Genomic DNA, 23,184 nt, shown 5'->3' with positions numbered 1-23,184 from the left:
GTTCAGAGGAGGCCACTCGCATGGTCAGGGGGCAGCAGGGCAGGCCCTACGAGGAGAGGCGACGGGACCTGAACCTGTCTATAAACTTTCCAGGAGGACCAGCAGGGAATAGGAGAGGCCCTGTTCACCTGAGCACCTCCCGGAGTAACAAGTAATAACGGCCATCAGTTGTTAGAGGGTAGATTCAGATTAGACATCAAGAGGCGCGACTTCACGGTCAGGGCGGCTAGGATCTGGACCCAACTTCCAAGTGAAGTGGTGCTGGCTCCTACCCTGGGGGACTTTAAGACAACACTAGACAATCACCTTGCTGGGGTGGTTTGACCCCAGTACTCTTTCCTGCCAAGGAGGGGGTTGGACTTGATGATCTGCTCAGGTCCTTTCCGACCTGACCAACTACGAAACTATTTTTCAAGACTCTTTCTATGCCTTCTAGTGTAAGTGTGATTTAACAAGTAAATTCCCAAGCTCTTTGCTCTGTTGGATGTTGCTAGAAAACAAAATGGAGCTTACCTAATATTTATGGCTTGTTTAATTAGTTATCTAGGGTTAGAATCTATCACCCAAATTTACGGTACAGAAAGCTGCCGTAAGAGAAATCGAGAGTGGGTAAAAGAAATGACTGGGTGTTATTTTCTTATTTTATATTACATAATACATGCCCCTTATTTTGGAACATCATGGCCCCATAATGGTGATGCCATAAATCTATTCCCTATTTTACTTCACCGTAACTCAGCTTCCCCAAGGAACCCCATCCTATACTTGTATTCTCAAAAAACGGAAGTACCAGTGAGTTCAATGGGGCTTACTCCAAAATTAAGTGCACTCTAAGTACAGTCAGTCTTAGCTTTTTTGCTCATTTGGAATTGGATCTGCATTCTTGCTGGAAAAAATGTAAATGATTAACTGAATAATAGAATGAGAAGTGAGTAGAATAACTGTTCAAAAATCATTTTTGTTTCAGGATCCCATTTAAGCATAAGAGACTTTGACTGTCTATCTGCAACAACTTCAAAGTCATCCGTTGGTACTTTGAGCAGCAGTGCCGCAACTAAACGTATTTCAGACCACAAAGTATCAGCAGCAAGCAAAAGATTTCAATCATCCAGTAAAACCACCACCACAGATGGGTTTGTAGTAAGGATTAGCAAATACCAGCAAGACATCACAGATGAAAAGATTGCTCGGTTCCTTTATGCCACAGATTCTTCTTTTCACATTGTTAACAATAAACACTTCATTGACATAATTGAGTCCAGGTTAGGACCAGGCTACACGCCACCTGGTAGAGCAGACATTAGTGGACAGCTGCTAGATACAGTGGAGAGAAGGAACTTGAACAGTGTGCAAGACATACTGAGGGGAAATTTGCCAGTTTAAGCCTTGATGGGTGGAGAGTGGTACACGATGATCCAGTAATGTGTGCATGTGTGAGAACAGAAGATGGGGTTGCATATCTTTCAGAAACAAGTGATACATTGGGAAATGCCCACACAGCAGATTATTTCAAAGAAGTGGCAGTGAAAGCGGTAATAAACTGTGAACAAAAATTCAACTGTCACGTGCGCAGTTTTGTCACAGACAGTGCTGCAAACGTGGCAAAGATGAGAAGATACTTAGAAGAAGGAACAGAAGGATGCTCCTTAATAATGTGTGGCCCATTTAATGCATCTTTTAGCCAAAGATGTAAGTACTTCCCCAGGAATAAAAGAAAATGTTGAAGTCACAAAATACTTCCGTAACAACCATTTTGCTTCAGCGTCACTGAAGAGAGCAGGAGGATCCACACCAATTCTCTGTCAAGACATTCAATGGCATGCTGTGGTTGATTGTTTGGAACAATTTATTAAAAACTGGCCCGTTCTCATCAACATTTGTGAAGAAAACCGTGATAAAATAGATGGAAGTATCTCAACCAAAATATCTAATACTGGATTCAAGAGGAGTGTAGAGAATATGCTCAGTATACTGAAGCCTATATCCATAGCCTTAAACAAACTTCAGAGAGATTGTTGCTGCATTGCTGATGCTGTCGAAATTTGGAAGGCACTTCAAGAGACATTGAAGAAAGAAATACCAAACCAGAAAGTTAAACTGCAGGCAATAAAGCAGTGAATGGATCAAGCACTAACTCCACCTCTTTCTCGCGAACACTCAACCCCAGATATAAAGGGAGATGCCTAACTCCTGAAGATGCTGCTGCTGCCACAGCATGGGCATCTCAGAACCATTCCTCAGTTATGCCAGTCATAACACATTTCAGGGCTGGAGGGAACCATTTAAACAGTACATGTTTCCTGATGATGTTTTGAACAAAGTCACTCCCCTGAATTGGTGGAAATCAGTAGCCAGGCACCTTGAAACAGAGGTCCTTCAGTTGTTAAGCCAACTTCTCACAGCAAGTAGCTTCCTCTGCAGGCACAGAGAGAGTATTTCCATCGTTTGGTATCATTCACTCAAAGCTAAGAAATCTCCTGGGAGTTGAAAAAGCAGGAAAACTCCTATTTCTGTTTCAGTCTATGAATAAAAATGACAGTGGGAGTGAGGAAGATGAAATCTAGTTGTGGAAGTTTTAAGGACAGCGCACATTTAGTGTTGTGATGACTCATCTGTTAATAAAATTTGAAAGTTAAAAAAAAAAGTTTAAGGACAGATGTTGTAAAATACTATTGAGTTGTAAATTAACATGTTTTAGTGATCAGATTTGTGCCATTCTTTAAGAAATATGTGAAGAAGTATCAGTGGGAAACTTGATTTAAATCAATTTTAAAACTGAGATTTTCTCTTGGCAATTTAAATCATCGATTTAAATCAATCCACCCTGCTTGGTAATCAGCAAAGGAATTGCTACTTTCCCGAATGCTGCCTCAAAGCTTGCAAAACTGCCCTGACCATAAGTTACCTGGTTCTTGATAACATGCATCACTGAGTAAAAACCCCTCTACATAAAGGGTCCCATCGCACGCAACAAAACTGTGTAAAGGAAGGTCACCTTCTAAACTCTAAGTATTTCCAGTTCTGAGCAGCAAGGCCCACAAATGTGGCACTGGATATGCTGAGATCAGCCTAGGAAATCCTGGCTTAAACTTACTGCTAATAGCTAAAAAGGTAAAACAAAATGTTTTTTCCCCTGTGGGGTCAGGCCAACTCTCAGGATCTCAATATTGCGCTGTTAGACAGGAGGGCGTGGTGTACAATTGCATGTGCACACACTCAAAAATCAATTAGGCACATACACACACTCTAGGTTCATGCGCCCCCACCAGGCGTGCACACACGCACACTACCAATTCAGGCACATACACATCCAAAATTACCAGCCTAGGCAAATGCACGCCTGTCACCAATTCAAGCACCTACACACACTATACAGACCAAAAGAAGTTAGACCAGAATCAGCTACCAATACCGGCACACCCAATACACATACACGGATCACTCATCCGTCTATCATGCAAACAGTGACACACATGTATACCAGTTCACATACATACCACTCACCTACACGCGCACACACAGGTGAGTTCCCAACTTGGGCATTGTGGTGTGTATGTGTGTACTTGGTGTACTTGCGATACCTGGGGAAAGGTAGGTAAGAGAAAGAGAGAGTGAAAGTGTAGGGGGTGAAAGTCGCCGGGACCAGGATTAAAACCAGTCGAGTAAAGAGAGCTGGGCTGAGGAGCTGAGGCTTGGGGTTACTTTAGGTTACTGCTGGTGGAGCCTGAGATGAAAGCTGCCAGTGCCGGGATTAGAACCAGCAGACTGGAGGGAGTTGGGGTAACTTCAGGTTAATTGGTGTTAATTGAAAGCAGAAAGCGCAGAGCAAAGGAGCAATGCCGGGGAGAAGCCCGGAGGCTGGAGCCGGAGCAAGGAGGCTACTACAGGGGAGCCGAGAGGTACGTGGGGAGAGGAAAACTGGGAGTGGGGCGGGGGGGGGTTGGAGAAGAGAGAGAGGGAGAGAGAGAGGTGGGGATTGGGGAGAGGGGGCAAGAGGCAAAAAGTGGTGAGCTGAGAGACAGGGACTGGAGTTTAAGACACGGAAGGGACCGGGGCTCAGTAAAACACAACCTAACTCGGGGTTACAAATGATAGTGGTTTTATTGAACAGGGGAGATGGTGACACAATATTTTATTGATTCCTTTGCACACGCGCGCACACACACACAGACAAGGGCAGCAGGGGTCAAAGAGGCTGGGTGCAGGGGCTGAAGTCTGGGAGAAGAGAGAGAGAGAGTCCAAATTGGAGGAGGAAAGATGCAGGTGATATCTACCTGTCCCAGGCTGAAAGTGGGTCCTCTACAGCCAGTCGGGGTCTCCTTCAGCTCGGCGTTGTCCAGAGTGGGGTCGCCGGCAGGGCGTTTGGGTGGACAGGCAATGTGACGTGGAGCTGCTCTGGTCCAGATGGAGAGGGCGTCCCAAGGAGTCAGTCTTCACTCCCCCTTTCTATGGGGCAGACGACCTCTGATCTCCTATGGGGAGGGCCTGTCCAGGCAAGGGCAGTCCTGTCCCAGAAGGCTTCAGGTGTTACTGGGCATGTGCAGCCTGGCACAACGGTGGCTGCCTCGTCTTTTGTTTCTTGAATGCAGAGGGTGGCTCCAAGGGCCGGGTCGCTGGTCCGGGTATTGGTGTTGGTGGTTCGGTCATTCAGAGGGAGCTAGTTTTAGCTCCTCCTGCCATTGTCTCTCAAGCACCCGCATTCGTCCCCATTCATCCAGGAGCCAAGTTACACAGGAGGGGTAGGTGCGAGTCATGGGTCACACAACCGGGCCTGCGGACAGGATGGAGACTTGACATTACAAGAGGGAAACTTGACATGACTTACGTTTACTTACATATATAGGCCTAAAACAGTAATCACACAATATAAAAGCAGTACAAAAAAAAAATCAGTACAAACATAATAATTATCACTTATAAAATAGTGGATATCTATATCAAAATAGCAGGGCACTTATTTGCAGAGGAGAAAGAAATAAAACTTACTACCTAAAATAAAATGTTAAAGCTTATCCTACATCTTAGCTCAAAGTCAGAAATGGTTGGGGAAGGGGAGGAAATGCATTTTAAAAGAAAAAAAAGAAAAACCAGGGGTTTTGCTACATGTGCACGTTCCTCCCCCATTTATACTCTCAGAAGCAATGTTTATCTGAAATGACTGTACTCATTGTCAACACGGCCCCTCAATGCAGAACCATATTCTGTGACTGCTCAAGTCCCAGGGGTCTGTCCCAGCCCATGGCGAGGATTCATAGGGAGTCCTGAACACCCCTCACCTCTTTTTTGCTACACTACATTACACATCAGTACTGTCAACCCCACCGTACCAAAAACCATGAGACAAACTCTTAAAAAAAAAAACAACCAAGAGATTGGCACGTAAATCATGAGATGCTATTTTTGAAGTGTGGGAGTGAAGGTGTTGGGGGCTGTGGGTGTGTGGGCAGGGGGGTGGGCCCCACATACCCTGGCAGGATGCGGGAGCTGTCGGTCAGGAGTGAGAAGTAGCTGCAGGGTTGGGGTGGGGGGGCTGTGGCTTAGGAGTGAGGAGCAAACAGACAGACATAGACACACAGAGACTTTGACAAACACACAGCCAGCCCCCAGGTGGTAAGTGGAAGGAAAGGGGCCAGGGGGGCGGGCAGCTTGCAGATTGCGGCCTCGACAATGAGGGATGGAGTGGGGCAGAAGTGGATTGTCCGAGGCACAAAGGATGAGTGTGGCTCCCCACAGCACTGCACACCCCTGCAGGAGGCGGGGGGGGCACGTGCCCCGCACAGTGCCCGCTGCAGGCTGGGGCTCTGCACCCTGCTGACTTTGTCCCAGGAGCTCAGTCGCACAACCCCAATGTGCTTCCTGCCACCGAGCGGGCAAGGGGTGCACCGCACAACCAGCACACCCAGTGTCCCCAGCCCACCTGGCAGGCAGCAATGGCATCATGCGGCTGAGCTCCAGGGACAAGGCCGCAGGGCGCAGAGCCCCAGCCCACCTATGCCCCACGGGGGGCACGTCTCCATGCCTCCCGCGGGGAGGGGGGTCCACGGGGAGCTGTGCCCCACCCCCACATCTCTGGACAACCTGCCCTGGCCCGAGAGCCCCATTCACCCTTGCCCCTGCTCCTGCCCCACCCCCTCCCTCACCGTGGGGGCCTCGATCTCCCCCCACCCCTTTCCTCCCCCCTGCCCCTTTCCCTCCACTTACCAGCTGGGAAAATCTGAGGGTTGGATACAGAAATTGCAAGTCTGAACCTGTTCAGCCTCCACAAGAGAAGGCTGAGGGGGGATCTTGTGGCCTGTTACAAAGTAGTCGGGGGGACCAGCAGCATTGGGGGAGTCCCTGTTCCCCCGAGCACTGCCAGGAGTGACCAGGAATAACAGTCACAAGCTGGCAGAGGGGAGATTCAGACTATACATCAGGAGGCGCGACTTCACAGTCAGGGCGGCTAGGGTCTGGGACCAACTTCCAAGAGAAGTGGTGCTGGCTCCTACCCTGGGGGTCTTTAAGAGGAGGTTAGATGAACATCTTGCCGGGGTCATTTGACCCTAGCACTCTTTCCTGCCATGGCAGGGGGTCGGACTAGATGATCTACTCAAGTCCCTTCTGACCCTAGAAACTATGAAACTATGAGTTATTTTGACTGAAATCCCGAGTCTCATGATGGTTTTGCACCAGTCAGCATTACTGCCACAGCACTCCTCCTTCCAGATAGTCCCATCCCAGAAGTAGTTCAGTCTGAAACACCACGAGTAGCACGGGCAGATCTAGCCTGCGGAGGGACTTTGTCTGGCCCACAATGAGTCCTTCAGTCCTGTTTGGCCCAGGTACGGTCCGGCCTCTGGCGCATCCCGCCGCCCCAGGCATGCAGCGGGGCTACAGCTGGACGCCTCTGTAGACTGTACAGGCAAAGACGGCTCCTTCCAGATACCACGGCCGCTGGCTTCAGCCCCAAGCTACCGGCAGGGACTCGCACATAGGCTGAGGGAAAAGCGGCCCTACACCCTTCGCAGCTTCTAGGCCCTCCCGGCTGCAACCACTCGGAGCCCACATCCAGACTGTGCCACGGCTCCTCTGCACTGCCACCACAGCCCTGCCGCGTGGCCCAGAAGCACCGGGGCTGGCAGCGGAGAGGAGCCCCAGAGCGGCCCAGGTGTAGACTCTGGGCAGCTGCAGCAAGACGGGCCTAGCCGCGGTGGGGAGAAGGGGCCACATTGCCCCCACACCGAGCAGCAGCTGCTGCTCTGTCGCCACCACTGCTCGGCGTGTGCAGACGGCCCAGAGCAGGTGTCCGGCGGGCCAGGGCTGTGCACACACGTTCCAGCTGCCCCACTCCAGCCAGAGGGAGTCCAGGGCCGGGGCACTGCAGGCAGCAGGGGGGAGGAGCTGTAGGGTGCACGGATGCCGGGCTATTCGGGGTACAGGGTGCTGCCCAGCCCACTGCAGCTCTCTAGAGCTATGTGACCTGCAAGCCCAAATAGTTCCTGACCCCTGGCTTACACCAATGTCCACCATATAGAGGAGACAGTGGCAGCACAGACAGAGAAGAGAAAAGGGGAACAGCTTAAAGCTGAGACAAGCAAAGAGCAGGGGGCAAGGAATCACTCTCCCCCACTCCCCCGCAACTCTCTAAAGGAAGCCGGGAAACAGTGGCACAGCCCCGCTGCAGACTGCAACAGGACGAGGGAGTTCATGGGAAGCCTTCAGAGGAAGGATGAGACTAGGAGAGGCTGACAGGCTGTCGGGTAGAACAGGGTCACGGGGTCTGGGTGTTGGGCACATAAGAACAGGTGGCTAACAAGGGCTGAAGCTTGCAGAGAGCAAAGTGCTCAACACCTCACCCAGGCTCAGGGAGAGCGAATGCAAAGCCTGTGGGGTCTGGGCCAAGGGGAGGCTGTTGCTTTGGGGGACGCTACCAGGAGTTAGAGGCAAGAGCTGCAGTCACTGGAGGTGTCACCGTTGGAGCAGGGCACGTGGATGACGTGCATCCAGGCAGAAGCCGAGGCAGCTGCTGCTGCGCTGTGTCCGCTGAGCGTGTCAAAGGCAGAAACACAGTGACACTGGGATCCTGCCTCACAGCACTGCCCGGGAAGTGTGTGCAGCCCTTGCCATGCAATGTCGAGGGCCCCGGCTCACGCCGCTGCGCTACTGAAACCCCCTTTATTGCCTAGCTGCAATGCCCAACAGGAGCCGCAGGGCAGCACTGAGCGGGGCTTCCCCCTCCCCACCTTTGTCTCCTGGCTCTGGGCCCAGCTTGAAGGCCAGGAGCGCGAGCCACAGCACAGCTGCACTGAGCCACGTCTATTGGAGGCCAATCCCCCTGAGCTGCAATGCTGGGTGGGAGCCACAGCGCGGCAGCACCGAGCACATTTGGATTTTCTCTGCCTTTAAATCCTGCCTGCAGTGCCCAGGGCGAAGCACAGACAGTGGCACCGAGATCTTTTTTTTTTTCCCCTAATACTCTATGTTAGACCTGGTGGCATTTTGCAAGGTGCTCTGAAGCAGGGTTTCTGCTTAGCTCTCTGGCATTGGACAAGGGGCTTCAGGGGAGGCCTTCAGGGGAAGGATGAGGCAGGCTGACAGAGACACTAGGGGGACAGGGCCTGTGGTGGTGGCCACAGGAGGGTGAGAGGCTAATGCCTGCTGAAGCTAGGAGAGGTGCAAGTGCTCAACACCTCATCCTGGCACAGGGAGTGCAACAGCAAGTCTCCAGGTCTGGGCCACTGGCATCAGCCTCACCCACAGCCAGGCCATTGCTTTTGCAAGGTGCTCAAGTAGCTCAGAGGCAAGAGCCGCAGTCGCGGGAGGTGGTACCTTTGCACGCGTGCAAGCAAACGACGTGCATCCAGAAGCCCAGGCAACTGCTGGCACGTTGTCTTCCCTGAGCGTGTTGAAGGCAGGAGCATGTACTCATCGGCTGCCAGGGTTGGCTTGGATGTTTTCAAGAGACTGGCGCAGGCCCCAGACACCTGTTTCTGAGCAGCCAGCGCAGGGACCCCTTGCAGATGTGACGGCTGTCGGGGGCCTTTCAGTGCCAGTTGTCACGCTGCACCTCCTCACCGACAGGTGCACAAGGACTAGCCTGTGAGAAAGGGCAGATCCAGATCGGACACTTTCATATGAGGTAAGTGAAAAAGCTCCAATGGGGCTCAGGGAGCAGCGCAAGACGCATGGCATGGGTGCAAGCCCTTCACACCCCTGCATCCCAAAGCCCCCAGCGACCCCCAGCAGCCGCAGAGCACCCGCCGACCCCCCAGCACAGCCCAAGGTAAGCGGGGCCATGGTGGGAGGGGGGTGCTCCATAGTTCAGCTGCGTGAAGGCACTGAGAGGAGCCAAGGAGGGTCTTGCCTGCCCGGCTCCTGCTCCGGCCAGCCCCCCAGGGAGACCCGCGACTGGAGCCTTGCAAACGGGCGCATTTGTCTGCCCGGCACAAGGTAGCGCGGGAGTTTGTGCAGGAGCGTGCGCAGGAAGGCCCGCAGCCCTGCCAGCGAGCCCCCTAAGGTAGGCAGTCCCATCAGCAGCCGGCCTCCCAGCAGCACCATGCGGATGGGCACATACCGCACCCCGAGGGTCCCCTCCAAGTCTACAGCCCAGCCCTGGCACCCCGGGGCCTCCACCCAGACAGAGCCTCTGGGCTGCCAGGCACGTTTCCAGGCTCCTGGGACTGGGAGCATGGCCACCTCCCCTTGCGGGGTCTGCTCCACTTCGGGGACTCTGGCGCGCCAGCTGGAGGAGCTCCAAGCCGCAGTCCAGAGGCTGCGCACCATCAGGGACTGTGAGCCGGAGATAGACTCCTATTGCCAGGCCCTTCCTCCCCAGGAGGCGGAGGGAAGACTGAGGTCACCTCCCAAGACAAGCGAGGACTCAAGGATCTCCCATCCTTGTCCAGCCCAGGGGGGTGGACCGAGGTGGTCAAGGGCCCCAAGGCCCTCTGCAGCAAGGTCCCCTCCCATTTGGGGCTCTGCAACAGGTACAAACCTCCTGCAGGCAAGGCAGGGTCACCCATAGCTACCGTCCTTGCTCTCCCTAAGGCCACTCGTAGTGGTCATTGTGGGAGACTCCGTCCTGAGGGGGACTGAGGGATCAATCTGCTGCCCCGACCACTTAGCCTGGGAGGTCTGCTGCTTCCTGGGAGCCCGTATCTGGGACGTGGCTGAGAGGATCCCAAAACTCATCCGACCCACCAACCACTACCCCATGCTCCTCATCCATGTGGGCACAAATGTCACAGCTCGGAGCAATCCCAGCCGGGTCATGAGGTGCTACAGGGCTTTGGGAGCAGGGCTTATGAGGTTGGGGGCACAGGTGGTGTTTTCCTCGAACCTCCCGGTCTCCGGCTATGGGCTGAGGGGGAGAGGAGGATCCAGGTAGTCAACCAAGGACTGTGGCACTGGTGTCACCAGGAAGGCTTCGGCTTCCACGATCACATCCCGCTCTTTGGCAAGAGAGGCAGTGGTCTGCTGGGGACAGACGGCCTCCACCCCCCTGCGCTGCGGAGGCGGCTCTTCTCAGCCAGACGGGCTGACCTGCTCCACCGGGCTTGAAACTAAGCCCACCGGGTGGCAGGGGGACTACCTACCGCCACTGCTGGCCCGCCGAGCAACTCCTCATAACCAGCAGGTCAGGGCACCCAAGGGAATCCACTCCTACCCCAGCCCTGGAACGGTGTCTGCCTGAGATGCAAGGAAGCCTAGGGCTTCCAGTGAGCACTCGCTGCCTGTACACCAGTGCCAGGAGCCTGGGGAACAAACAGGAGGAACTGGTCCTCCTGCTAAGCAAAAAAGACTACCATCTCATAGGGATGATGGCGACCTGGTGGGACTGCACCTCACAAGGGGAGCTGGCCATGCTCCCATTCCCAGGAGCCTGGAAACGTGCCCGGCAGTCTTTGCACCAAGAGCCAGAGGCTCCGTCTGCGCAGAGCCCGGCACCACGGGATCCATCTGGGTGAAGGCCCCGAAGTGCCGGGGCAGAGCCACAGACTTTGAGGGGACACTTGGGGTGCGGTAGGTGCCCATCCCTATGACAGGGCCACAGGTATAGACGGCTATACCCTGTCCAGGAGAGATTGTGCAGATCAAAGGGGTGAGGGTGTAGTTCTCCATGTCAAGGACAGCTACATGTCCTTGCACTTGACACTGGCACCCACGAGGGGTGACTGGCATCCCTCCGGGTTAACATACATGGGGAACATGGCTCAGGGGACATCATGGCAGGAGTCTATGGTAGGCCTCCTAACCAGAAACGACAACTAGACCAGTAATTCGCCAGGGGACTGGCTGAGGCCGCATGCTCTCGGTGCATGGTTATAATGGGAGATTTCAACTACCCGGACATCTGGACGAGCTATACCTGAGCCAAGAAGTCTATGGGCCGAAGAGAGGCAAAGTGTTGCTGGACCTGGTACTGGCCAAAGGGGATGAGTCAGTGACCTAAGAATCGATGGGAAGCTGGGTGACAGCGACCACGAGCTGATCACCTTTACTATCCATCACAAAGCTCGCAAGTCAGTCAGCAATACTGAAGTCCTCGACACCAGGAAAGCCGACTTTGGCAAGCTTGGGAGGCTCACTGTCAAGGCCCTAAGGGACCGTGGCTCGACACCATGGCTTTATGAGCACTCGTGGGGCTCTGGTGCAGTGCCAGAGAACTGGAAGAGGGCCAACGTGGTTCCCATCTTCAAAAAGGGGAGGAAGGAGGATCCAGGAAACTATAGGCCAGTCAGTCTTACCTCGATCCTGGGCAAGCTTTTTGAGAAAATTATTCTGGCACACATCTGGCTTAAGGGCAACCAACACGGGTTCATCAGTGGCAGGTCCTGTCAGACTAACCTGGCAGCCTTTTACGACCAGGTCACCAAATCCTTAGACACAGGGGGAGCAGTGGACATCGTCTTCCTGGACTTTCGGGAGGCCTTCAACACTGTCTCTCACCCCGTTCTCATTAAGAAACTGGGGGACTGTGGCATTGACACCCGCACAGTCAGATGTGTCCCAACTGGCTGGAGGGCTGCACCCAGAGAGCGGTGGTGGACGGGTCATGTTCGACCGGGAGGGAGGTGGGCAGTGGGGTCCCCCAGGGCTCGGTCCTCAGGCCCACACTGCTCAACATCTTCATCAGTGACTTGGATGAGGAGGTAAAAAGCACCTGTTCAAATTTGCTGATGACATTAATATGTGGGGGGATGTGAGCACACTAGAAGGGAGGAATAGGCTGCAATTGGACCTAGACAGGTTACAGGGGTGGGCAGATGTCAGTGTTGAATCCCATCCTATTCACAAGTGCAAGGTGCTGCACCTGGAGGGGAAGAGCCAGCACCATACCCACAGGCCAGGTAACTCCCTTCTCGTCAGGGCAGAGGCAGAAAATGATCTTGGAGTCATCATTGACGCCAAGATGAACATGGGCCGGCAGTGTGGGGAGGCAGTCAGGAAGGCCAACCGCACCTTGTCCTGCATCCACAGATGCATCTCGAGCAGGTCCAAGGAGGTGACCTGGGCGCTGCACTTCAGGAGGGATGTGGCCAGCATGGAGAGGGTCCAGAGGAGGCCACTCGCATGGTCAGGGGCAGCAGGGCAGGCCCTACGAGGAGAGGCGACGGGACCTGAACCTGTTCAGCCTCCACAAGGGAAGCCCGAGGGGGGATCTTGTGGCCTGTTACAAACTAGTCAGGGGGCACCAGCAGGCATTGGGGGAGTCCCTGTTCCCCCGAGCACGGCCAGGAGTGACCAGGAATAATGGTCACAAGCTGGCAGAGGGTAGGTTTAGGCTAGACATCAGGAGGCGCCACTTCACGGTCAGGGCGGCTACGATCTGGAACCAACTTCCAAGAGAAGTGGTGCTGGCTCCTGCCCTGGGGGTGTTTAAGAGGAGGTTGGATGAACACCTGGCTGGGGTCATTTGACCCAGTACTCTTTCCTGCCATGGCAGGGGTCAGACTTGATGTTCTGCTCAGGTCCCTTCTGACCCGACCAAATATGAAGCTATGACCCTAGCTGACTTGCTGCGCCTGGGGCAGGGGGCTGGACTCAATGATCTTCAAGGTCGCTTCCAGCCTTAATGTCTATGAAATCTCTGAAGTCTTTACATTAAAAAACCCACATATGCTATAGTATAGCTTTACCCTGAAGTAGTAGTAGCAGTGATTGATATAACTAAATGCGTATCTATAAATATTGGCAAAAGTGGGGCGGGGTAAGAGAGTGAGGCCAGCTCCCAACCTCTGCAAGGGAGATGCATGCCCCCCACACCTCTCCATGGGGTGGGGAGTCTGCTGTGGGCTCGGGCTCATGCCCAGCTGCCCCCCCAGGCCACTGTAGCCCAGCAGCAGGGAACAGGAGAGCTGTCTGGCACTGTGAGCTGCGCCCCGCCCCAGTGATGCATCCTGCGCACGAGGAGCACCAGCGAGGGGCCAGCCCCGGGGAGGGGTGCAAGGCAGGAGCCGACGCCCCCCAGAACGGGCGCATGAGCAGGGGCTGGCCTCACCACCCGCCACCCGCAGCAGCCCGGTGGGGGAGGAGAGGCAGGCAGAGCCACGGCCTCCTCCCAGGGCAGGTCCCTGGCCTGACGGGCAGGCGGGGTGCTGCGGGCACCCGCAGGGCCAGCGGGCAGTGGCGGGATGCGGAGCTCTTCACCGCGCTCCCCGGAAAGGCGCCCACACCGCCACGCGGAACGAGGGAGCGGGCAGGCGGAGCAGCGCAGCGCAGCGGCCGTGGGCGCGGGCGGCTTCACGCGGCCTCTAGCGCCGCCGGCCCGCGCACGTCGCGGCTTGCTCCGCCGCGAAGTCCTGGCTGCAGCTGCGCGTGCGAACAGGACGGCTCCCTTGTCGCCAGAGCACCCCGGGCCTGTTATGCAACAGGCGAGAGCTCCTGGGTCATAGACGGCACCTTGTACTCGCAGAAGCCCCTTCCCTGCGGCGTCTCAGCGGGTCCGGCACACGGCGTCGGCTCCAAACCGGGGGCTCGGGGGGGCGTTTCTGTCCGTCCCCGCCCGGCACGGCGCCCACGCACCAACATACACACTGCTGCAGCCGCGTGCGCGGTTTCAGGTGAGCAGAGGACGAACATGGCGGCCCGGGCCAGCGCGGCTGCGGAGTCGCTTCTTTCCCCTGCACGAACGGCGTTCCCCTTTCAACTCTTGCCGCCAGTCAAGCGCCAGAGGCGGGTGCCCCGGCCCGCCCCCCCGCGCCTGTCGGCGGGGTCACAGTCGGACCAATCAGCGCGCAGAGCAGTGCACCAATCAGACCGCGGAGAAAACCCGCCCCCTCTGGCGGAGGCCAATCCGATGGAAAGGGGCAGGCCGCTATGACCCCGCCCGCCGCCCTTCCAGCCAATCGCTGCTCGCCTCAAGGCGGCCAATGGGAACGTAGGCCTCCGATCCGGGCCGGGCCGCAGGTGCGCGCGCATCAGGCGGCTCGGGCGGGGGCCTGCCCCCGCCCCCCGGCCCCGCTTCGTGCTTCTCAGAATCAATACCACGAAGACCCCCTGCCCCCGGCTCTGCGGGAGGAAGCCCGCACCTGAACGCCGTGCTCTAAAGCTCCGGCATGGAAGAAGCACGGCGGCAGGGCCCTGAGACCGCCCCGCCCCTCAGCGTGTTTCCCTGGTAGCGCCCCCTCGCCTCCGACCCTTACCCCTTGCGCCTCGCACGCTGCAGACCCAGCGGCACTTGGCGAGGTGCTCTGCAGGGGGGCTTCAGCTTAACTCCGCACGCAAACTGTTCCTGGGGCCCTCACACCACCTCCCGGCACATACAGGAGACGGTGGCTACGCAGGCAGAGGAGGACAGAAAAGGGGCACTGGGACAGCTGAGAAGAGTAAAGAGCGTGGAGGCAAGGGAGGCTCTTCCCCACCCTCCACAACTCTCAGTTGCAGCTGGGAAATACTGGTGCAGCCGGGAGGCAAACGGGGACTGGACAAGGGGCTTCATGGGAGGTCTTGGGGGGTGCTGACAGAGACACTAGGGGGACAGGGCCTGTGGTGGTGGCCACAGGAGGGTGAGAGGCTAATGCCTGCTGAAGCTAGGAGAGGTGCAAGTGCTCAACACCTCATCCTGGCACAGGGAGTGCAACAGCAAGTCTCCAGGTCTGGGCCACTGGCATCAGCCTCGCCCAGAGCCAAGCCATTGCTTTTGCAAGGTGCTCAAGTAGCTCAGAGGTGAGAGCTGCAGTCGCGGGAGGTGGTACCTTTGCACACGTGCAAGCAAACAACGTGCATCCAGAAGCCCAGGCAACTGCTGGCACGTTGTCTTCCCTGAGCGTGCTGAAGGCAGGAGCGTGCACTCATCGGCTGCCAGGGTTGGCTTGGATGTTTTCAAGAGACTGGCGCAGGCCCCAGACACCTGTTTCTGAGCAGCCAGCGCAGGGACCCCTTGCAGATGTGACGGCTGTCGGGGGCCCTTCGACCCCAGGCCTTTCGGTGCCAAATGTCCGCTTCACCGACAAGCTGGTTCCACGGACAGGTGCACAAGGACTAGCCTGTGAGAAAGGGCAGATCCACATCAGACATTTTAATGCGAGTTAAAACGCTCACACTGTTAAGCCCAACATGGATGAGCGTAAGATGACCCTGCTGCCAGCCTCAGCCGTTTTCAAGGCACTTAGGCTAAGCTGCACAAGTGCACAAGGCCCAAAGCGACCTTCTGAGTGACTGCAGCATGAGCCTTTGCAGGTGTGACAACTAACTTGCTCAGCAAGTAAAGGAAACCATCAAACAGTTAAACAAAGCATAAAGCCTTAAAGGAGCTAGGAGAAGTCTGTACATTAAATAACCCACATATGCTATATTATAGCTTTATCTTGAAGTAGTAGTAGCAGCAGTGATTTATATAACTAAACAGATCTATAAATACGGGCATAGGTGGAAGGGAAATTTGGAGAAGTCAGGGAATTCAAGAAGACCTGCTGCTGTCAATCTGTGCCACTTACCTCCTGGGTCTCCGCAGCCAATATAGGTGAGAGCCTGCGTTGTGCAGTTGTGAGTAGCCAGACAGACTCTAGGATAAATGTCCGTTCTCATGTTTTAAGGTGCAAACAAATAAAAGGTGGGGCTGTGGACTTGTTTCTGACTCTTTTATCAGTAGCCAACCCAGAAAGTTACCTGTAATCTAGGTGGGGGGGAAGGAGGGGCTGGTGAGAGGGAGGATTGCAGGGAGATTCCTCCCGTGTAGGCTGCAGACACGGCCAGTGGCTGACAGGCCACATGGACTGTTGCAAACTATGGACCTAGCAAAAGCCTGACTCGTGAATGACATGTGCTTAAGCTGGTTATACAATTAACAAATAATAAGCCTGCATTTGCATCACAGGCAATAGCCTGAGAAAGTTGAATAAATATCTGTTTCTCCAGTCTGTAATACTAGATGAGGCCAAAGATGATTAACTGCTTTCTGGAAAGGGGGGAAACAGCGGCTCAAAGCAGCAACTGATACTTGGTTTTCTGAACCCGGTGGAAATTTAAATAGGTCTAAACAGCAGACTAAAAGAAACCAAGCAGGGCAAGGAGCATTCCCAGGTGAGCAGGGAAAGAGGTGAGCAGTGCTCCTCCCTTTCAGAGTTGTATTTTTCCCAGGTACACAGGCCCCAGCTCATTGGCATCCCCCAAGTCCACAGGAAAACTCCCATTTCCAAACTTTCAGTGAAACACATCTACATGAGACATATCAGAATATTGATTTTAAACCCCCTCATATAAATGCTAGGTGTAAACAGAGGGAAGCTTTACAAAGACCTTTGCAAAGTGGAGACAACTGTGCTATTCGCCATCTCTTCCCTCCTACGTCTCCCGCAGCTGGCAGAGGTGAGAATCTGTATGGTGCCGTGGCAAGTCGCTAGGCAGGCACTGAGGGCAGGTTATAGCCCTGTCTCTTGCATCTTTATCCAATTTGGGCGGTAGTAATCCTTCACCCACTAAGAGGGACTAGAGCATCACTAGGAAAAGTCACTGTGACTTCATTTCATGTACAAAAAGGGGTCCAAATTTTCCATTCACCATGGAAAAATGCAGTAAAACCCAGATGCTTTTCATTTTAAGAAAACATACAGATTTTTCTCATTTTAATAAAAAAAGACATAATTTCCCCTTTTAAAGGAGAAAAATGTGAAAAATGGTGGGTTTCCCCTTGCAGGCTCGCAGAGCTCCACCTTCCAAGGCGCTGGGGGGAGCAGGAGGAGGGCGGGCAGGAAGGGGCACCGTGTACGTGTGAGCGTGTACACATGCACACGCCTGCCCGGCAGCCTGGGAAGCAGGTTTCCACAGGTATGTCAGGTGGGGGGATTGAGGCCCCTGTAGTGAGGGAGGGAAAGAGTTGGGCAGGGCTGGGGCTGGGGCTGCTGCCCACCTGAGGCAGTCTATGGGGCTTGGGGCCCAGGGCCGCAATGCACAGCTGCAGGGCACGGGCGGGAAGCGGGGAGTGGGCAGGGGGCTGACACTCCACCACTGCACGCTCCCAGAGATGGGTGGAGGGCACATGCCCCACAGATTTGTGTGCAGGGTGGCGGTGGGCTGCCCATGGCAGCCTTGATCTTCCCACCCTGCCAGCGTCTCCCTGGGGCCTCTGTAACCCAGTGAGCAAGACCCAGCATGGCAGGGCAGTCCAGGGCTGGGAAGCTCAGTGCCATTGCTGCGAGCTCCGGGACACCATGGCAAGGTGCCCTCTACCCCCCAAGCAGCAGTACAGGTAGCAACACAGGGTTGTACCCTTTGCTGCTGCTAGATGGGCAGGGAGTGCCTCACTGTGACAGCGCAGGGCTCACAGCAGTGCCACCAAGCTTCCCCACTTGGCCCCACTCTGCCCACTCGTCCACAAAGCCCCTGGGGGAAGGGCAGCAGGGCCCACAGCAGGCAACCTGCATTCACCCACCGCCCCCAACAGGACCCACACTGAGCGTCCGCCTGAGAGGGGGAGCTGGGCTCCATGCTCTGCTTGGGCCGCAGCAGCCGTCACCTCTCGCATCCAGCAGCTGAACTCGGGTGCTGCTGTGGGGGACAGGGGCTCTGGGCCCGAGTCCGTGGTCCAGGGGCTGTGGCAGCTGGGGGCCCCTCCTGCAGGGCTGACGGGGGGGCAGGTGGCTGTAGGTGGGGAGTGAGGGGCACTGGCAGGGCCCATGGGACTGTGGGTGGCAACTGAAGGGCGCTGACAGGGCCAGGGGACTTTGGGTGGGGAGTGAGGGGCAGCGGGTAGAGTAAAGGGCACTGGCAGGGTGGAAAGCTATGGCTGGGGAGTGGAGCACCTGCAGGGCTGGGAGGCAGCGAGTGGCATGTGAGGAGCACCAGTGGGGCTGGGTGGGGGGCTGCAGCTTGGGAGGCAGGGGCAATGGCATGGGCAAGGCACCAGCATATCAGGACCGCTCGGTGCCACAAAGCCTTACGGTGGGACACCTGCTCCTGGACCCACGTCCTGGTGAGCGAAGGGGGCAGGGGGAGCTTGGATATTCCATGCCAAAAAACCCAAAAGCAGATGCCAAAATGTATAGGTATTTCAAACGGTTTTGTTAAGCAATTGAGGCACTGTTAGGACTCCAAATGGCTTTAAAATTATAAAGATATCAATAAAACCTAATGTTCACCTGATACATGGCGTTTCATTTTATTCACAGAAAAACATGGATGTTGGGGTTTTTCATCAGAGAATTTGGGATTTTTTTTTTAATTCAGAGAAAACCAGGATCCCTGGTAACCCGTAAAGGAATTACAATTTTCCCAGAATTCGGTCTCTAAGCTTGTAAAAAATTCCTGACCAAAAAAGGACTGTAGTCTTGTCTCAAAAGACTGAACAGTACCTGGTTCTTGCTAACACGCGTCACTGAGTGCACCCCCGACCCGTCGCTCGCCCACTGACTCCTCAGTTGATGTCTTCACTCACTGCCTGTTTGCCATGCACACCACCCCCTGGCTTCTTTACAATTCCTCCCATCCAGGAAGAGCACACACCAACTGCAGATGCTGCCTCAGCCTGACAAAGGGTTTTTAAAACCGAAAGGTTGTTAAGATATATTTCTCCAACTATTCAGTTGGTCTAATAACAGATATCAGATTGACACAAAGAACCTTGTCTGTAACATGTACATCCACTTACGCCAACGTCCAGCATGTGCAGGAGCCAGTAGCAGCACAGGCAGAGAAGGAAGGAAAAGGGGCACTGAACCGGACAAATGGTTTAAAGCTGAGAAGCACCCCCTCCAGCACAACTCTCTAAAAAAAAAGGGAAGTGGTGCATCCCTCCTGCAGATTGGGACAGGAGAAGCATGTTTCCACACCTAGCAGTGCTAATGCTGCAGGGCACCTGGATCACACCCACTGCTCTAATTGCACACTAAGCAGGGTTTTCTCCCACCCCACCGCTTTATCTCATAGTTTCATAGTTTCTAGGGTTGGAAGGGACCTGAGCAGATCATCGAGTCTGACCCCCTGCCATGGCAGGAAAGAGTACTGGGGTCAAACGACCCCAGCAAGGTATATATCCAGCCTCCTCTTAAAGCCCCCCAGGGTAGGGGCCAGCACCACCTCTTGGAAGTTGGTCCCAGACCCTAGCCGCCCTGACCGTGAAGTCACACCTCCTGATATCTAGTCTGAGTCTACCCTCTGCCAGCTTGTGACCGTTACTCCTGGTCACTCCTGGCAGTGCTCGGGGGAACAGGGACTCCCCCAGTGCCTGCTGGTCCCCTCTGACTAGTTTGTAACCACTAGTTCCCCCTCAGCCTTCTCTTGTGGAGGCTGAACAGGTTCAGGTCCCGTCACCTCTCCTCGTAGGGCCTGCCCTGCTGTCCCCCGATCATGCGAGTGGCCTCCTCTGGACCCTCTCCATGTTGTCCACATCCCTCCTGAAGTGCGGCGCCCAGAACTGGACACAGTACTCCAGCTGCGGCCTGACCAGGGCCGCGTAGAGGGGGAGGATCACCCCCTTGGACCTGCTCGAGATGCATCTGTGGATGCAGGACAAGGTGCGGTCAGCCTTCCTGACCGCGTCCCCACACTGCCGGCCCGTGTTCATCTTGGCATCAATGATGACTCCAAGATCCTTTTCTGCCTCTGCCCTGACAAGAAGGGAGTTCCCCAGCCTGTAGGTATGGTGCTGGCTCTTCCTCCCCAGGTGCAGCACCTTGCACTTGTCAGTGTTGAATCCCATCCTGTTCTCATCCGCCCACCCCTGTAACCTGTCTAGGTCTGATTGCAGCTTATTCCTCCCTTCTAGCATGCCCACGTCCTTCCACATCTTAGTGTCATCAGCAAATTTGAACAGGGTGCTATTTACCCCCTCATCCAAGTCACTGATGAAGATGTTGAACAGTGCGGGCCCAAGGACCGAGCCCTGCATCCAGGGATTTGGTGACCTGGTCGTAGTGTTAGAAATACACAGCTTGCATCTTGCTCCTGATAAAAAAGAAATACTATCCAAGGCTCCTCTCCCCCATCCTCCTTAAACTTTCTCATACTGATTACAGAGACTAGAATTTAGCTGCATGGCCTTGGGGTATAAACTTTTGAACTCTTATAGCATTGAGCATGCTTAATGAACTGTTGCATATTTACCTGTCCGCCCCGTATACTCAAATAGCTAATTATACTATACATGCGATGTATGTAATGATGTAGTTACATGTATGTTTGTATGAAACGGAAGTAAGCTGCAAGAATTCCTGTGTCTGCACACGTGCCCAGGAGAGAGAAGATAAATTCCTCTTGCAAACACATTTAGTTTGCCAGAGGTGATCTGAGCTTCAAAGCTCCACTCTCTGACCTTTGTTTGCAAACAAATACATCCTTTTGTGCCAACTGATGTCTGTGTGTCTGTGATCTCTGCGTTGCCTCCAGGGAAACGAACCGCCTTTGTGCAACAGTAGAAGGCCGCCAGGTTGGTCTGACAGGACCTGCCACTGAGAACCCGTGTTGGTTGCCCCTAAGCATAATCTCCCCCCCGGCCCCTCGTGGACATGCACCAGGATAATTCTCTCAAAAAGCTTACCCAGGACCAGGCTAAGACTAACTGGCCTGTAGTTCCCCAGGTCCTCCCTCCTCCCCTTTTTGAAAATGGGAACCACATTGGCCCTTTTCCAGCACTCATGGCTGCAAAGTCTGGCATAAGCCACAGGCAGGCAGCAGTGAGCTGGTTTTTCCTCCACCTATCTCCTGGCTGCTGTGCCCAGCATGAGCCCCAGGGGAACACAAAGTGGGGTTCCCACCTGCCTTTATCTCCCAGCTCCGTGCCTAGGTTGAAGGACAGAAGTGGACAACGTGGAGCCGGTTTTGTTCCCTGCCCTTGTCTCCTGGCTGCAATGCCCAGTGTGAAGCTCAGGACTGCAGCACAGAGCCAATTTTTTTACCTGCCATAATCTCCAGGCTACAACGCCCAGTCTCAAGCACAGGGGCCAGCACAAAGCACATTTTTATTTCTCCACCTTTATCTCCTGGCTCTCATGCCCCACTTCAACCACAACAGGGCAGCACTGACCAGTTTTTATTTCCTCTGCCTTTAAACCCAGACTGCCGCGCCCAGGGTGAAGCACGGGAGGGCAGCACCCAGTGATTTTTATTTTCTTTGATTTGAAATGCTGGCTGCAAGGCCCAGAGTGAAGCACAGGATGGCGGCACTGAGCCAGTTCTGCTGCTAGCTGCCTCTGTCTCCTAGTCGCAATGCCCAGTTTGAAGCATGGGGGACAGGATGAGAAGGGTTTGGTTTGGTTTTTGGAGGGGGGGAGGAGGTATTTTTTTTTAATACTCTATATGAATGCACAACATAGTCCACAGGAGATCTGGTTCAGTCCAGCTCCCAAAGTTTCAGTGAGACAAAGAAATGTGAACATCACCAGTCAGAATATTAATATAAATATTGGCTGTAAGCAGGAGGAAACTTTAGGAGGACCTCAGCAAAGCTGACAAGACCTGCTGCCAGCCTGCCTGCCCGCCAGACTTTTCCTCTCTCCTGCATTTCCCCAGCCGGTAGAGGTGAGACTCTGTATTGTGCTGTTGCAGGCAGGCAGGCATCAAGAGAAATGCTCATTCTTATGCTTCAAGAAAGTAATCAATAAAAGGCTGAGTTATAGACCTGTCTCTTGCCTTTTTTGCCCTGGGTGGTACTAATGCTTCACCTGCTATGAGGGAACAAAGGATCACTGGGGAATGTGATTGGACCTTGACCTGGTGTACAAAAAGGGTAATCAATAAGGGAACTGCAAATGTCCCCAAATTCTGAGTTTGCAAAGCAGTCCTGATCACACACAGGCTGTAGTCTTCTCTCTCAAAAGACCAAAGAGTACTGAGTTTTTCTAGTAACAGCAGAGGTCAGACTCTGCACTGTACTGTCACACATAGTTAGACAGGAACTGAAATAAGTGTGAGTGCATGTGCTTTTGAGTACAACAATGAATCACGCAGTAGATCTGTCTCTTGGCTCTTTTCTGACCTGGACAGTGCTAATTAAGGGAGTGGTAACTGTACCTCAGTTTGTGTCTTAAGGGTCATCACAAAAGGAATGGCAGCTGTACTAAAACCCTGCATCAAAGTTGGCACACGAGGTCTAGATCGCAGCTCATCCTGGGTTCTCAGCAATGGCAAATCTCCCTCAGCACTTGGGGAAAGATGCAGTTCCACCCCTAGTCCAGGCCTTCGCAACCCTCCGCCTCTATCTGCGCCGCACGAACAAAGGAAATCAGCATGACCAGGGTAGGGAGGTATAGGGCGTGGGCCTGGATGTGGCACACCCCAGTGAGATTTCATAGACACTTAGGCTGGAAAGGACCTCGAAAGATCCTGGAATCCTGCCCCAGGGCCAGGAAGTCAGCTGGGGTCATAGGATCCCAGCAAGATAAGCATCCAGGTTTCTTTTGAAGGCATTCAAAGTAGGTGCTTGAACCACCTCTGGTGGCAGGCCATTCCAGACCTTGGGGGCTCGGACAGTAAAGTTCTTCCTTATGTCCAGCCTGAAATGGTCTCACAGTAGTTTATGACCGTTCGACCTCGTCATCCCTTGGGGCGCTCTAGTAAACAATCGTTCCCCCAGGTCCTGGTGGCCACCCTGATAAACTTATAGGTAGCCATCAGATCACCTGTGAGCCTGCACTTTTCCAAGCTAAAGAGCCCCATGGCTCTCAGCCTGTCGTCATAAGGTCTGTTTTCCTGACCTCTGATCATGCGCGTGGCTCTTCTCTGAACTCTCTCAAGCTTCTCCACATCCTTTTTGAATTGTGGAGCCCAAAA

The 23,184-nt window shown here is 54.3% G+C and overlaps 1 long non-coding RNA gene across 3 annotated transcripts in view; it reads right to left on the bottom strand.

The window, feature by feature from the left end:
- LOC149861794 (uncharacterized) overlaps positions 1 to 14,178 on the bottom strand; it is a 33,246-nt gene extending 19,068 nt beyond the window's left edge. Inside the window, exons 1-3 of one of the 3 annotated variants that reach the window (XR_016443090.1) lie at positions 8,809 to 14,173; positions 4,275 to 4,771; positions 630 to 2,612 (exon numbers count right to left, since the gene is read on the bottom strand). This is a non-coding gene — a long non-coding RNA (uncharacterized LOC149861794). Of the gene's footprint in view, positions 1 to 629; positions 2,613 to 4,084; positions 4,772 to 8,808 lie in introns of those variants that run through there. The other 2 variants (XR_016443091.1, XR_016443092.1) reach the window with 2 other exon arrangements.
- Between the last annotated feature and the right edge of the window lie 9,006 nt (positions 14,179 to 23,184).

Source organism: Crocodylus siamensis, chromosome 6 (genome assembly GCF_052110815.1).
Source record: "Crocodylus siamensis isolate JL-2025a chromosome 6, ASM5211081v1, whole genome shotgun sequence".
Classification (NCBI taxonomy): domain Eukaryota; kingdom Metazoa; phylum Chordata; order Crocodylia; family Crocodylidae; genus Crocodylus; species Crocodylus siamensis.
This window is presented reverse-complemented; position numbering and strand designations above follow the sequence as displayed.